Here is a 16,018-nt window from a genome sequence, read left to right as displayed (position 1 = left end):
AATGCAAAACTGTAAATTTACGGCAAGTGTATATAGCCACATATATGTAGAGTTTAACTAGAAATACTAAAGTGTATTGTGTATCTTTGGGCAGTAGACAGTGAAGATAAATTTTTTCTTTGTTGCAATTTAATGTTTTTTTCAAGCTATGAAAATAAAAAGCTTATCTGTTTTGTTAAGTTCATCTTACTCTCCCCCCTTTTTTTTAGATTTCACATATAAGCAATATCATATGATATTTGTCTTTCTCCAACTTACTTCACTCAGTATGATAAACTCTAGGTCCATCCATGTCACTGCAAATGGAAACAGATTTGATCATGTCTCTTCCTCCTTTAAAAATCCCCTAAAAGTTTCCCATTGCCCTTAGGATAAAATCCAAAATACTTGGCATGACCTGTAAAACATGGTGTGATCTAGTTCCTGTCTACCTCTCCAATCATTTCAGTCTACTCCACCCATTCACTCTAACCATTCTCCCCCGTGGTCTTTCAGTTACTCAAAAAGGCCAAACTCTTCAACTCAAGATCTTCCTACAAACTCTAACATTTGTGTAGTTTTCTCCCTCACTGATTTTGTGACGTAATTCTCAGCCCGATGTCATTTTCTTAGATGCCTACTCCATTTTCAAGTCCGTGTGGTCCTGAGGGCACCTGAGAATTGGTCCTAAGTGTATTCTCCTCACCCCTTCCTTGCCACGGTGCACTTCAGGTACCTTCTCCCATCATCTGCCTCTCTCCAGAAACCTCCACAAATTAACCCTTTCACACCCAGTTTCTCCATTCTTAAAAAAAAAAAAAAGCCAGTTATCAGATTCCATTAATATTTATTGCATATCCCTTAAGTGCAAGACCTGGTGCTTGGCAGGTAGAGCCTATGAGAAATACTCAACATGCTTGCAGCTATCTCAAAGTCTTTGATGTGTGTCTGCCTCCTTTTTTCTGAGATAACAAACCCAGCCTACTCCCCCTCCACTTCCTCAATCCTTTTCTTCTCCTGACTGACTTGTACAACACCTTCAGGAGGCAGTTTTCACATCATTTCTAACTGGAAGCTTGTCCTGATGTTCCTCCTTGTTGCTCAAGCAATCGGGGTAAGATGCCCAGTTGAGGTGCTCTCCTGTCTGAGGTTACCCTTGAAACTCACTTCTTGTCTCAATGTCTGTCCATCAGACTTTGAGCTTCTTGAGGACACAGTCCATGTCTTATCTCTCAGTTTTCAGCCCCTGGCAGTGTCTGACACATAGAGGTACTTGATTAATAATTATATGCTTGCTGGTTTTAATCCAGCCTTTTTCCATTAAGGATCTGAGGTGACTTACACAAAAGATACATAACATAAAGAAAACAAATATTAAGGCCAAAGCAAGGAAATAATAAGCAGAAGTAGAATTAGGACCAGAAGAGAACAACAGGTTTGTGGTTGTTAGAAAATGGCTAAAAATGTTCTCCCTGGAATATTTATTAATATACATGTGATATAGGTAATTCTGAGATCATAGCATGCCCCTTTTATGACATATCACATTATTTTCCTAAATTAAAACCACTGAAATTTATTTAAAACTATGGGAAATGTTTTCCCCAAAGTTTGGGAGCTATGAATTTTGATTCCATGTTTGTTTTTCTAACTTTCCTCTATCTTTGCCTTCCAAGCTCTCAGAACATAGCAAATATGCCATTGTAGCTTAATCCTTCTGCAGCCCATGCAGAAGGATTCTGCACCCCATTCCTACTACATAGGAATACATGTACTTAAAAAAAAAAAAAAAACTTTCCCTTATGCAATAAAAGTAAGACTCTTGAACAACAACAACAACAAAAAATCAGTTGCCTTTATCTTCAAGGAAGTTCCTGCCTGAATTGGTAGACACCAAATATAAATCATGCAACTAAAAATACTTAGTAAAATTGCTACTAGTGGTTCATAGTAGTAACCACTCCTTTATAAGAACTAAAACTGAACAACATCTCTTACAACTAGTTTTTTTGTTTTAATACATAGGCCATCCACACTAATTTCTCTTTAGGACAGTTGAACTTCAAAATAATTTTCCTGGAATCCCAGAAAGTCTTTCTGTTGCACAAATACCCATCTATCTAAAAGGTATGGCCCACAAAATCAACTCAAGCCATGTATTTTGAAGACCACACAGTAGACTGTCTTAGTTCCTGTGTCTTAGACACAGAAGAGTCTTGAGTTTCACTATCCTGCTTAGCTAGTTCAGACTTAAAGACTCAGTATCAGGTACGTGCTTTTACATTGTCAGGCTTAGCCTGTTTGGTGTCAAAAAGTAGTCTTGCAGAAAAAGATCAAGGAGAGCCAGAGGACTCTTCACCTGATTCTAGCCCTCCTTGTCTTATTCTAGAGACTTGCAAAACACGATCTGTTGTCTACCTGGATACCTGTATGAGACATGCCACCCATGCTTGAGGAAGAGGTGCTGATGTGCTCAGTCATGGCTGACTCTTTGCAACCCATGGACTGTAGCCCGCCAGGTTCCTCTGTCCATGGAATTTTCCAGGCAAGAATACTGGAGTGTGTTGTACACATAACTACCTTGACTTTGATAACCACTTTAATTCCATTCCCATACATGGGAAGTAGATACCACCTCTGAGCAGTATTAGTTATAGGCAAGAAGCAGATGCCCAAAAAGTGTCTATACAGGGACTTCTCTGGCAGCCCAGTGGTTAGGAATCCATGCTTCCAATGCACAGGGCATGGGTTTGATCCCTGATCAGGAAACTAAGATCCCATATGCCCCATAGTGTGGCCAAAATAATTTTTTTTAAAGAAGTGTCTGTTCAACCAATGAACAGTTTGAGCTCTACCCACCCTTCAATTCCACACTGATGGACCATAATTTCAGCCAAAAACAATCTGATGCTCTCATCTGCACTGTGGCCTCTTTATCAGCTTGTGATGAGCTACTGTTATTTGTCTTGAAATAGTAAGAGAAGCAACTTTGATTTGTAGGTTTGAGGGGATAATTTGAGCCTTCAGTTCTCAGAGCATTGAAAGGTGGCATAAAAGAGCCTGTTTTCCAGGCATCCACAAGTTTCACCTGCATACATTTCAATTCAATGTCTGCTGAAGATGTTTGCTGAGGATCTACCATGTCCAAAGGAGGAGGATACTATGGCACACAAAGATGAAAAAGGAACGCTTGTGCCTGAGGAAGCTGAAGCATCCCAACATAAGTGTGTGATACAGGGCAAGCTTCCAATGCAAGACTGCTATTTTCTGTGTATTAGTGGCACAGCTATGGTATAAATCAGAGTGCAGTAAATGTTAGAAAAGAGGTACAGAGCAAGTGCCCTGAAGAGTACTGTCTGGACAACATTCACCAGTGCTAGAGGGACTGGGAGGGCTTCCTGGAGGAGGTGGCATCTAGGCAAGGGTGCAGAACATTAAGATTTTAGCAAAAAGGCATTCGGGTAGCATGAGCAATGAAAGGCATGTTTAGTGGTTTGTAAGCAATCTTTAGAGGCTCATACAAGGATTGAACAGCAGGTCTGTAGCAGAAAACACTACAGAGTGGGCTAGCCCCAGAGGATGAGACTTGTATTAGGATGGTAATTAAATGGGCAGTGCAAGTATAGGCTGAATGCTGGAGACTGAAGGCTAGGATGAGTTAGGAAACAAAAGTGAATTTTCATTCTTCCTCAGAGACTTTAAGAGCGGAGTACATTTCAGAGGAAAGGAATCCTGGATGAACATGGGCTTTTTTTCTCCTCTAACTTGCAAAAGTGTTACAATACTAGCTGCGTAAAATACCTTTCCCATAGTTTGAAAACATGATTGGAGATTTGAAAACACGATTGGAAAGTCTTAGACACTGACTGAACACAGCATGACTTGCATACTCACTGACCTCTCAAACTTATTGATGGGAAAAATGAAATCAAAATACTTCAAACAATTAGAACATTCCCAGTAACTGAACTCTGAACTCTCAAACGACAGTGACCACTATGAATATCACGTGGTATGAATGTGTTTCCCTAAAACAAAAAAAAGTTGTGCAGCCCCAACTTTCTATATTGCTGGTTTCATTACCTTCAAGAGATTATGAAATATCAAAAGTCTGATCTACAATGATAACGTCATGCATTTCTCAGGGCTGCATGTTGAGCCCTGAAAAGCTCAGGGCTCTCTGCACTTTAATTAAATCTCCTAATGTCCTTGTGACATTAAGAAGGGATCACCAGAAGGTGAGCCACAGAGAAGACAAGAAGACTGGACCATTGGACATACTTTTAGCTGAAATCCACTTTTATTATTATTATTCCCATTTCACCAAGGAGGAAATGGGGTTTATTCAGATAAGAATGATGAGCTATCTTCCATTTTCACTGAAGGCAGAATGTACTGCTCTAGTCCCTGGAAGCATCCCCTAGGAGGCCTTTAAAAATAGTATGAGAAATCTCTCAGGTTTCTCCTTTGTGATTCAACTGGCACTTTTTTTTCTTTTTTACTTATTTATTTTTAAATTGTAGTATAGTTTATTCACAGTGTTGTGTTAGTTTCTGCTGTACAGCAGAGTCAGTTATCAATATACATATAGCTACTCTTAGATTCAATTCCCACAATAGTCAACCTGCACTTATTAATGAACACTTAAAGTGTGCACCAAAGAAAATAGACATCACCCTTTTCTTGCAAAAGAACACAGGACAAGAATCCAAATGTATCATGATATCAATCTCTTAGCTTTGATTGGCAGGCTTGGCTGCCTTCCCCTTATCCCCATCCTTCCCTTAGCAACACAGAGATTGGGTACCAGTCTTAAGGAGGTTGGTTATGTTAAAGACACAGTTATAATGGCAAAAGCTAGGAAAAATGAAGAGTCCTAAATGAAGAGTTAAGATAGTGGCATAGATTCTATATTCAGACTCTAAAAAACAGACATGCAGTTATCATATATTATCTAGTTTATAAACTAATTCCACTTCTTATGAAGGAAATTAAAGGGCCAAAACCACTTCACCAGACTATGTCAACACTGTTTCGATCTTACCACCTCCTAAAGTCCTAGAAACCACAGTCGTGGCTCCCAAGGAAACAAAGACAGTTTAGGGGGGGAAATCAGAAAAAAAGATAGATGCTGCCTGTGGTTTTCGGTAATAATTTCTTATCACTGAAGTCTGGAAAACAAATGGAGATACAAACAATGAAATCTTATAGCAATGATCAGTTGTAAGATGCTATAATGATCCAGACTATGCTTACAGTTATTTAGATTATCATAAAAATGGAAAGACAAAAATCAAAAATTTTGTTGAGAATCTATAGATCCTCAAGTTTGAGAAAGACAGTGTTAGAGATAATCTTTACTGATGGATCTAGGAAAGAAGGCGAGATAATGAATTTTGCCTGGTCCTAAGAGAGGGTGGCACCTGACACAGAAACCTCTTTTGGGGAAAGACTGGTATTTGATGTACTAAAAATAAAGTAACACACAGCTTATTTCTATTCCTGAAAACTGATTTACTACAATGGGAGCCAGGGCAAGTCTGTAATAACTATGTGTGTCTTAGAGCAACAATCACTCTTTCTCAATCTTTGAGATGGCAGAAAAAGTGCTCTAATGGAATTCTAAATTCTCCAGATAATGTCTCACAAAATTAGAAAAATTCCCTACAACCAACTAACAAACTTAACTGATCCCTAGTCATGTATATCCATTTAAATGTAAAGGAAATATATTATTTATTTATTTTCCTCCTAAAAGTAAGATATCCTAAAAGATTTAGAACATTGGTCTAGTATTATAATTTAATTTGGTACCTCAAATCATTGCTGTTACTTGCTTTCTAAGAATTCACAAAAAATCATATACTTTAAGTATCATTCAACACACTATTTCCTTTCATTGAGTTCTGACTGTACTTTAACAAGTATGTATATGCCAAAGCACTATAATTTTAATCTCTTCTTTGCATTAGATTTACATCTGCAACTTTAATCATTTCCATCAATTTCCTAAATAGAAAAGACTTTTGAACTCAAATTACAAGTCTGCTAAAACATGACATTATTAGCTGCATCTAAATAAGGTAGGGTTTTGCATTTAGATGAATGGCTTTGAAGCAGGTAAAATAAACATTAAGATTAAATACTAAAATGCATAAATTTTATAATTAAAATATGAAAGCTTCAATTAATGTTACATACTATTTGATCTCGAAATTTTTGAGCTGGAAGGGACTACAGAAATTACTTAATTCAAAGACTTCATTTTTATTGTATTTTAAATATTTATTAATTTATTTGGCTGTGCTGGGCCTTAATTGTGGCATGCAGGATCTTTAGTTGTGATATATAAACTCTTAGTTGAGGCATTTGGGATCTAGTTCCCTGACCAGGGATTGAACCCAGGCCCCTCCGCATTGGGAGCATTGAGTCTTAGCCCCTGGACCACCAGGGAAGTCCCAGCAAAGGCTTCATTTTCAGATGCAAAAACTGAATCTTTTTTTTTTTCCTGGTAACTTTGACCAGAACCCAGTCTCCCAACTCGTTAGTCCAGTGCTGCCTTTATTCAACCACGTAGATATTTACTGTAAACACCACATTAAGTTATCCTGGTGTCCATTAGTGTGGAAATACAGTTCAGAGGGAACATCACTCACTGGCCTCAGGAAGAAGCTACAATTATCCAGGACCAGAAAATCTAATCCCAGCTCAGCTGTGGACTGGATGGCAGGAAGCAAGCCATTAAGTGCGAGTTATAAAAATAAGGATTGGAGTAATTTACATGTATCTACCTAAATTGGTTGTTGCAAATAGTGGTAATAAAAATGATGATAAAGCATCCAGCATCTCTAAGTGCGAATGAAATACTTAATAACAAAAAACTCAAGTATATTTGAACCAAGGAGTAATAACCTCTTTGAGTCATCACTAGGAGGGAGTATATATTAGCTGTTGCGTGTCCTTATGCCATCTGAACAAGCTAATGCGGGGGTTTATCTAACAAGTTCAGCAGCTCCTGAATTTTCCTAGTTTTTCATAATCTGTCTTTATGTTGACCTAAGCCATATAGAAATTATCAATTAAGAACAAATTAGAACTCTGTGACTTATCAAATGCCCTACTCATTACTAAACAGAGACAAATGTTAATGAAGCATTTGTAGTGTTGCCAAGAATCTGAAAATTTTACTATAGAACTATCCTGTAACTGATATATGCAGAGCATAAACCCTGCCAAATACTATTCTCTAATAGCAAAATATAGTTTCCTGGGTGACATGTAAAATCATCCAGTTTGGGCTGACCTTTAGAAAACAAAAACTTATCAACTAGATTCTCTTGGATAAGAAATAAATCTTGCAACTTCGAGGGATGGGAAGAATGAATAAGTAGGTTTTTACAGTATTGTAAAAAAAAACACCAAACATATTTTGAGGGATAAATTGCATATACTATGCATAGGAAATAGTCTGAAAGAAAGAAAATACCCAGAGGTGCTAATAGAGGTTATTTCTACGGGTAGAATTTTTTTAGTTAAGTTTCTATTGGAGTAGAGTTGATTTACAATGTTGTATTAGTTTCAGGTGTACAGCCAGGTGAATCAGTTTTACATATACATATATCCACTCTTTTTTAGATTCTATCCCCATACAGGTCATTACAGAATATTGAGTAGAGGTCCCTGAGCTATACAGTAGGTTTTTTTTTTTTAATTTTTTTTGGCGTATAGTTGCTATATGGAGAAGGAAATGGCAACCCACTCCAGTATTCTTGCCTGGAGAATCCCAGGGACGGCAGAGCCTGGTGGGCTGCCGTCTATGGGGTCGCACAGAGTCGGACACGACTGCAGCGACTTAGCAGCAGCATAGTTGCTATAAGGGTAGAATTTTTTGTTGTTTTCTTTTTCTCCTTTGTGCTTATCTATTTGTTGGATTTTGAACATGGATTAATTGTATCATATTTTTTTAAAGATTACTTTTAATGCCAAAAAAAATTGCTTTAGTTTCTTGTGTTGAGGGAGGTAAGGTAGTACTCTCATGCCCACTTCAAAATAAAACCAGAAGGCTTCAAATGTTAAATGATGGCAGTGATAGAAATGGGAGTTGCTTCCAGGGTTCTTGGGTCCTGATGTGGTTCTTCGTTACTTTAGGGGCCAGCAGAGGAGGAGAAAGTCTCAGGAGATCACTTCAAGGTGAGCTTTCACCCTGAGTAAGTACAGGGTGAGAATTGTAAATAGTTCTAACCATTCCTAAACCTCTACTTGGCATGCATTCTTTCCTACCATTTTCATTTCTGGCTTGTATGTCTCCGTCTTAAATTTAAACAAGCATTGCTTTCAGTGTTTAATTACAACTTAATGGAAATACTACTTGCATTCAAATTAGCTTTTCGTTTTCACAACACGAATGTGCATCCAAGTTATTGTGTCATTATAATCTCATGTTATAATGGCTTCATAATGCAAGTCCCTGCAGAGTTGAATTACTAGTTTCCTATGGTAATCACCCATCACTAGAATATCATAATCACATAAGCACAGTCCCCACATGCTTCCACTGCAATCATTTTGACATTGTAAGAGCATTTTAATAGTATTAGCTTAGATTCTCCAGAGAAATCATCTCATTGTCACTACATTGCCATATAAGATTAATTGTGATGGAGCCCTGTCGTTGTGATATGAAATCTTAAAAAATATTTTTTAAAAAAGTGATGCTTAGCAGTAAAGGATTTCACTTCTCAAAAGGTCAGTGCATTTTACAGTAACGTTGGCCTTGGGACCTTTAATTGAAGAAATTTCCTTTCACAGGAGGTGAGGTTTTTGTTTTCGTTTTTCTTTGTGTTTGTTCAGGATTCACACAACAGTAAGAAAGGAGGTCAGTTCCCTCTCTGTAGTACAGAAAGGAAAAGCAGACGTTGTCCCAGTCTTTAAGGACTTTGTAATTTAGTCAGGTTTATGACCAATTACATGCAGCATTAAATGCTCTTATGCTAATTTTTAAAAGAATTTTTTTTATGTGGCCCATTTTACAGTCTTTATTGAATTTGTTAACAATTTTCTTTACCAGCTGAGCCACCAGGGAAACCCAATGTTACAATATTGCTTCTGTTTTATGTTTCGGTTTTTTTTGGCCATGAGGCATGTGGGATCTTAACACACCCCCCTGCATTGGAAGGTGAAGTCTTTAACTTCTGGACCGTCAGGGAAGGCCCCGTATGCTAAATTTTGAAGTAACTGGTGTTACATACCTATGAGAACAACCACACAAGGTGCTCCTGAAAAGAAAAGGTTTGCCAATTAATAAAGGGTGAGACAAAGACTGTATGGCAGGAATGGAGTCCAGGTTATCAGCCTTCCTTACAGTCCAGCTGGCATCTTTGTAGCCGTTAACCCCGGGAAGAAGGAAAGCCACTAAAGACACTAGTAGGTTTTACAGCCACAGCCCCACCCAAGGATGAAGCAAAAAGAGGTTGTGGGCATGAAACTGCTCCTCAGCTGGGATCTGAGCAGAGCATGGAAGCTGGACCTTGATCTTTCTCACTAATAGAGGGATGAGCAGAGACAGTCTCCCTAAGCACCACATCAAGGCTCAGAACAGCACCGCCCAGACCCCGACACTCTCCTTGGTTTGAAGCCACAGGGTAAACTGACTACGTGTGTCAGTGACAAATGCATGTGATGCAGAGCCTGGCAGGGCACTGTGCTCACTGGAGGAGCCTCTGATCTTCTCTGGAGACACTGTGGGGGAATTGCAAACGGATTGTCCTAACTCTCAAGCAATCCTCCTCTCTGCTCAATGTTCAGTGAGAGTCAGGTCACAGCCAGCATTGAGCATGGTGACAGGCCTGTGGCAGGCGTTCTAGAGATGCTGATGGATGGAGGCGTTCGTTATCGTGGCTGGAGAGAACACACAGGCTTCAGAGCTGCTGTGGGTCCGAAAACGCAGGGGGCAGATGTGGAATATGGGCTCTCCGGTCACATTAACGGCAGAGGAATTACCAACTGGCTGTATCTCTTACATTATTAAAGACTGCCCGTTTTCTTAGTGATGGCAAATATCAGCATTCAGAGGGCTCGTGGTCACTAATTTTGCCTTTCTCAAGTTATATGTGCCTGGGAAATCTCAGAAGTATGCCATGGCTCAGTTTCCCAAAAGAACTAATGACACTTGTAAAATTGGAGCACAATGAGATACAGATGTGCTTTCTAAGTGCTCAAAGCAGCTTTTACTGACAGGCTGTGGAGCAATATTAGTACATGAATGAAATTAGCTATCCTTCCTTTAGAAGTGATTTTTAATTTCATAGGTAAAGTCTGTGGCCCTCGATACCCTAGTCTTCCTTGAGTTCTAACATGGGCATCACATGACATTCAACTCTCACTTCTCAGGCTATTCTTCACAGTAACTCTTGTCATATACTTTTCATTATGAATTCCTATCAAAAATTACTCTGATTACCTTTGGTTATCAGTTTTCTATTATTTTATTATTAGACATACTGAGATTAAAAAATCAGGAACTCAGGGAGATTTGAATCCAAGAGCACTAACCATAAGAACAGAAATTTTATTTATCATGGGAAATATATTGAAATCTTGATGCTGCTTAAAAAATACCAGTTTCCCTCTCTTGTTCAAATATATTGAAGGCAACAGACATCATTCATGATAATATGCAATAGGTTAATCTTTTGATACAAACAAAAGTTAGAAGCTATATGATATCACTTATATGTGGAATCTAAAATATGAACATATCTGTGAAGCAGAAACAGACTCACAGACACAGAGAACAGACTTGTGGTAGCCAAGGGGGAGGGGGTGTGGCAGGTGGATGGACTAGGACTTCTGGATTAACAGATGCAGACTATTATATATAGAATGGGTAGATACTAAGATCCTACTGTATAGCACAGAAAACTATATTCAATGTCCTGGGATAAACCATAATAGAGAATATGAGAAAGAATTTATATACATGTATGACTGATTCATTTGGCTGTACAGCAGAAAGTAACACAACATTGTAAATCAACTATACATTGATTTTTAAAAAAAGCTACAAGCTATATAATATCTTAAGTGCCATCAAAAGTTAATACTAATGTGCTGTATTCCAAAAATGGAAGAATACGCACAGATGGGACAGCATACTACTTTATGAAAATATCACTATTTCCCAGAGAGAAAAGAAAAGCTAGAAATTTACCAACTACATCCATATTACAAAAAAAAAATTGACTTGCTCAGAGTGTGTCTTTGGGTGTATCACTTAGTCTATGGGCCTATTTTCTCCTTAATAAGACAAAGGAATAAAACAAAGTGACTTCTAACATTCCTTTCAGATACATCTTCTCTGATTCTATGTGAAGTAGCATTCAAAGACCTGTGAACTGGTTTTGTAGCCGCCCCTCCAAGAGTTCACTGTGTTTAGACGTTAAACAAATGGGGATATACATGTAGTAGAAAATCAGGCAAAACATCGCTATGCAAGGAACATAAAAAATATTGATCTTTCTAGTTCTTTTTCTGATTTCCCACCAAGGCAAACCATCCTATAACAAACTATATTACAGTATTTACTGTTAACTTCAGATTATTACTAGCAAATGAAAGAAAAATATTTTGCTACCCGGATGATTACTTTTCTATGGTCACCCTTTATATTGCTTATGACTAAGAGTAAAATAGAGGCACTAGTATAAAATAATGATGGTGATTAGCCCTCAGATAAATGATGCTGACTGTCTAAACTGGGACCCCCAGTTAAGAACTGGGCTGCACAGCAGGAGGTGAGAGGCAGGTGAGCAAGCAAAGCTTCATCTGTATTTACAGCCATTTCTCATCACTCACATTACCTCCTGGCCTCTGCCTCCTGTTAGATCAGGGGCAGCATTATACTCATAGGAGCATGAACCCTGTATGTGAATCATCCTGAAACCATCCCCCACCCCACCTCCACCCTGGGTCTATGGAAAAATTGTCTTCCATGAAACCAGTCCCTGGTGCCAAAAAGGTTAGGGACTGCTGGTCTAAGCAACTGAAAACTTTTGGCTCTTTCCCAAGTACCAGCTAAAATGATCCGTTATCTAAGCATATGTGTACACTGATACATATGCATGCATAGGTAATTACATTTTCTATTGTTTTCAGAGTTTCTAATCATCACAGTACAGGTGCAGAAACTATTCTGAAAATGACTGTGTGCCAACTTTTCAACTAAGAATTATTTTACTTTTTAGTGGGCAGTGAGATAGGTAAAAAAATTCAATTTGTTTGTTTTTTGTCACTGTTTTCAGAAAGTGATATATACTCCACTGGTGTTCAAATAGATTTTAGGTGATATATGGACATTTAAAAATGTTTAAGAAGAGAATTTACTTATTTTAATATATGTTAGGGGAGAAAGTAATAAACACTGCAAGCCTGTGATTTCAGACATTTTTGCTTAGGATGAGGCCAAAGAAAAACAATGGGTTGGTTTAAAGAAAAATATTGTCATTAGTAGTGAAGGTAGTACACAGGCATAGCAAACACCCTTATTTTTTTAACTTTTTTTAAATTAAACCTTTTATTTTATATTGGAGTATAGCCAATTAACAATGTTGTGATAGTTTCAGGTGAACAGTGAAGGGATTCAGCCATACAGATACATGGATCTATCTCCCCCAACCCCCCTCCCATCCAGGCTGCCACATAACATTAAGCAGAGTTCCCTGTGCTGTACATTAGGTCCTTGTTGGGCAAACACTGTTAAAGATGATATGAGAGTGAATCAAATTTGATGAATACCAATGAATGATGAATTTACTCATTCACTCTGATGAACATTATACACAGAGAGTTCAAATCAGGTACTCTGTGATAACCTAGACATGTGGGATGGGGTGGAAGGGAGGTTCTAGAGGGAGGGGACATATGTATACCTATGGCTGATTCCTGTTGATGTGTGGTACAGACCAGCACAATACTGTAAAGCAATTATCCTCCAATTGAAAATGAATGAATTTTTAAAATGACATTTAACATCTCTGCAATGTCTTGTAACACATTTAATTTTTCTGGCCTATTAAGGAACTAACTCCTCTTCTGGAGGTAACATCCCCACAACACATCAGAAATATAATCTTGACTTCTAATTAGTCAGAGAAAGTTATTATCCAGTTTTAATTCTTAGACTTTTTCATTGATCCTATAATTGCCATTATTTTAAATGATGTGGACATAAATATATAAATGTGATATTATATGGTGTAAAAAAATATAGATCGAGACATTGTGGTCAGACATAGTACAACTACTTAGTTAGCTTTCCAATTTTTATATAATAAAACTCTAAAGTTTTAATGCATCACTCTTTTTAGAGAAACAAGATATAAATAAACTCTCTTTTAGTGGCAGTGTTGTAAAATCATCACATTATATAGGAACAATTCATGAAAACTTGGGCTTCCCCAGTGGCTCAGACAGTAAAGAATCTACCTGCAATGTGGGAGACCCGGGTTCGATCCCTGGGTTGGGAATATCCCTTGGAGAAGGGAATGGATGTCCACTCCAGTGTTCTTGCCTGGAGAATCCCGTGAACAGAGGAGCCTGGCAAGCTATCCAGTCCATGGGGTGGCGAAGAGTCACACATGACTGAGCAACTAACACTTTCACTTTTCTTAATGAAAACTTATTTTAGCCAAAGTATTACTAAAAACAAAAATAAAAATAAGTAAGTGGAAACAGCTTCATCAGATAACACAGTATCCTTACATAATGCCTTATGAAAACTTCACATTAAAAAAAAATTGCAATTCTGATTTTTAAAAGCAAAATAATTTAGAAATTAATCATTTTTGCCTCACTGTGGCAAGAATACGTAATAGCAAAGGCCCATGAAATATCCCTAATGCTAGAAACTGTTTATGTTCTTGTATATATTTTAAATCTAACAATTAAATGACATTCAGTAGGCAAGAATATATAGAACGATGTAGAATCTGCACCGAGACTGTTTAAACTTGAATCTCTTAGTTTGACATATTTTAATTTTTCCACTGAAATACTCTGATAGACAAAAAGTTAAAAAGGCAATACCTGGGAGGAATGAAGAAGGTCAGAAAGGAACACCGCAACTGGATCTGCTGGAATCTTCCATCTCCCTGGACACGTAGCAGGGCAGATATGGCTGTAAGGTCAAAGTCTCTGTCATGTCTGTACTTAAAACAGCAGAATCTTCACTACTTATGCACTCAGCTGCTCCCAGATATTTAGTTCCACAGGAGAAAGAAGAATACTTGGAAACTTATTCTTTCCTGGTTGATACTGGGGCAAGTTCAAAAGCACACAGAAGCCAAAGGGAATCAGTGCTAGGCCTTAGATCTGCACCGGAGGCCAGTGGCCCCTTCTGAAATTCCTGGGTTGTGTGAATTTGTGCAGTGGCAAATGGAGGCTCTAAGGTTAAAAACTGAACTTGGAGAAACTGCAGCCTGGGAAACTCTATAACTCGTAGAAAAGCACTGACTCATGAAACGATAGACGTGCCATAGACCAGGGAGTGATAAATAAGAACATGTGTCAAATAATCTAGGCTAAAACTAGCCAAGACATCCTTGTAGCCTTTCCTGGGCAAAGGTTTCAACAGTACTTTTCTATGGAACGATTGGTAGTGAAAACCACATTCTACCTAGGTGTGTATTCTCTTATGTAAACATGCATGCCTTACTATTCAGATTTAATCTGTCCCTCTAAATGTTATGGTATCAAATTTTGCATTATAGGAGAGAGAGATATATATCTATGTATATATAATTATATATAAAGAAGAAATGAATTATATATTCATATGATTATATAATTATATACATAATTCATTTTATCTTTGAAGAAATAATTCTCTTATTTGAACTTATTCATATGGACATTTTAAAAGTTTACAAACGTAGAAAGAGCAGTGTAATGAACCCCTATGTATCATCACGCAGCTTCAACAGTAATTCCAACTACAAACAGTTTTTGAAGGGAAAAATAATGTTTCACAGCTCATTCAAAACCATTCAACCAATTATCCCAAATATTACTAACATACGCTTATAAACCCACATAACAATCCTCTAAGGATTTCTGGCTATCTGTTTACTGCAAAAGGCGTTTTAAAAAAGAGCTTTTAAAAAAAAAAAACAAACTACAATTCTCTTCTGAAGCTGAACATGGTGAAGTTTTCCAGTATCAACTCTAGTATGCATGGTTGATGCAGACAGGGCACATTGATGTCTTTGAGGTTTTCACGTTCCCAATATTTCTTCAAATATAAGAACTTATCTAACTTCCTCTTGGTTCATCATCTTTCTTCAGAGACTCTTCTGCTTTCATGGACATTTTCAGCTGATAATAAGGAGGCAGAGATTCAGAACACATCTTATAGCAGGAGCACAAGATGTCTCTCTCTAGGGAAAAGATGTGTGATAGGACCAAAGTGTATTTTATATCCTGTTACCCTTTTTGATGGCATAAGTATGCAGACTAGTCAAGGTATGTTTTTGATTCAGAGAGGATATTTTAGGTAAAAAATATGTGCTAGTTGTCATCACAAATATCTGGATGGTGATAGTTCAGACAGCAAGATATACTTGCTTACATGCATTTTATGGTTAACAGCTTAATACACTATGTAGAATTCATCTAATCATGTTGCTTTGATTTTCATCAGTTCAATCTTTTAAGTCACAAACATAAAGCTCTCCTCCAAGTCATGTTAAGAAGTTCCTGAACTGAGTAGACTCTCCAAAAATTTGTAGTTATCACTTGATTGCTCAAATTTGGTAATTTTTTTTAAAACCCTCCCAAAATGGTAGTTTCTAGGGACCATTGGGTTTCCCTGGAGGCTCAGACAGTAAAGAATCCACCTGCAATGCAGGAGACCTAAGTTTGATCCCTGGGTCAAGAAGACCCCCTGGAGAAGGGAATGGCTACCCACTCCAGTATTCTTGCTTGGAAAATTCCATGGACAGAGGAGCCTCACAGGCTACAGTCCATGGGGTCACAAGGAGTTGGA

General features: G+C 37.7%; 1 protein-coding gene across 3 annotated transcripts in view; it reads right to left on the bottom strand.

The window, feature by feature from the left end:
* Positions 1-16,018, bottom strand: part of PTER (phosphotriesterase related) — a 74,400-nt gene that overhangs the window by 53,353 nt on the left and 5,029 nt on the right. For 2 of the 3 annotated variants that reach the window (XM_081553622.1, XM_081553624.1), the window contains exon 2: positions 14,062-14,152. The exons of the other annotated variant lie outside the window; for it this stretch is intronic. The gene's annotated coding sequence lies outside the window, so the exon portion shown is untranslated. The remainder of the gene's footprint in view (positions 1-14,061; positions 14,153-16,018) is intronic. 3 annotated transcript variants of the gene reach the window in all.

Source organism: Giraffa tippelskirchi, chromosome 13 (genome assembly GCF_054371585.1).
Source record: "Giraffa tippelskirchi isolate mGirTip1 chromosome 13, T2T-mGirTip1v1.2.pri, whole genome shotgun sequence".
Lineage (NCBI taxonomy): Eukaryota > Metazoa > Chordata > Mammalia > Artiodactyla > Giraffidae > Giraffa > Giraffa tippelskirchi.
The sequence above is the reverse complement of the archived record's forward strand: the minus strand, read 5'-3'. Positions and strand labels throughout refer to the sequence as shown.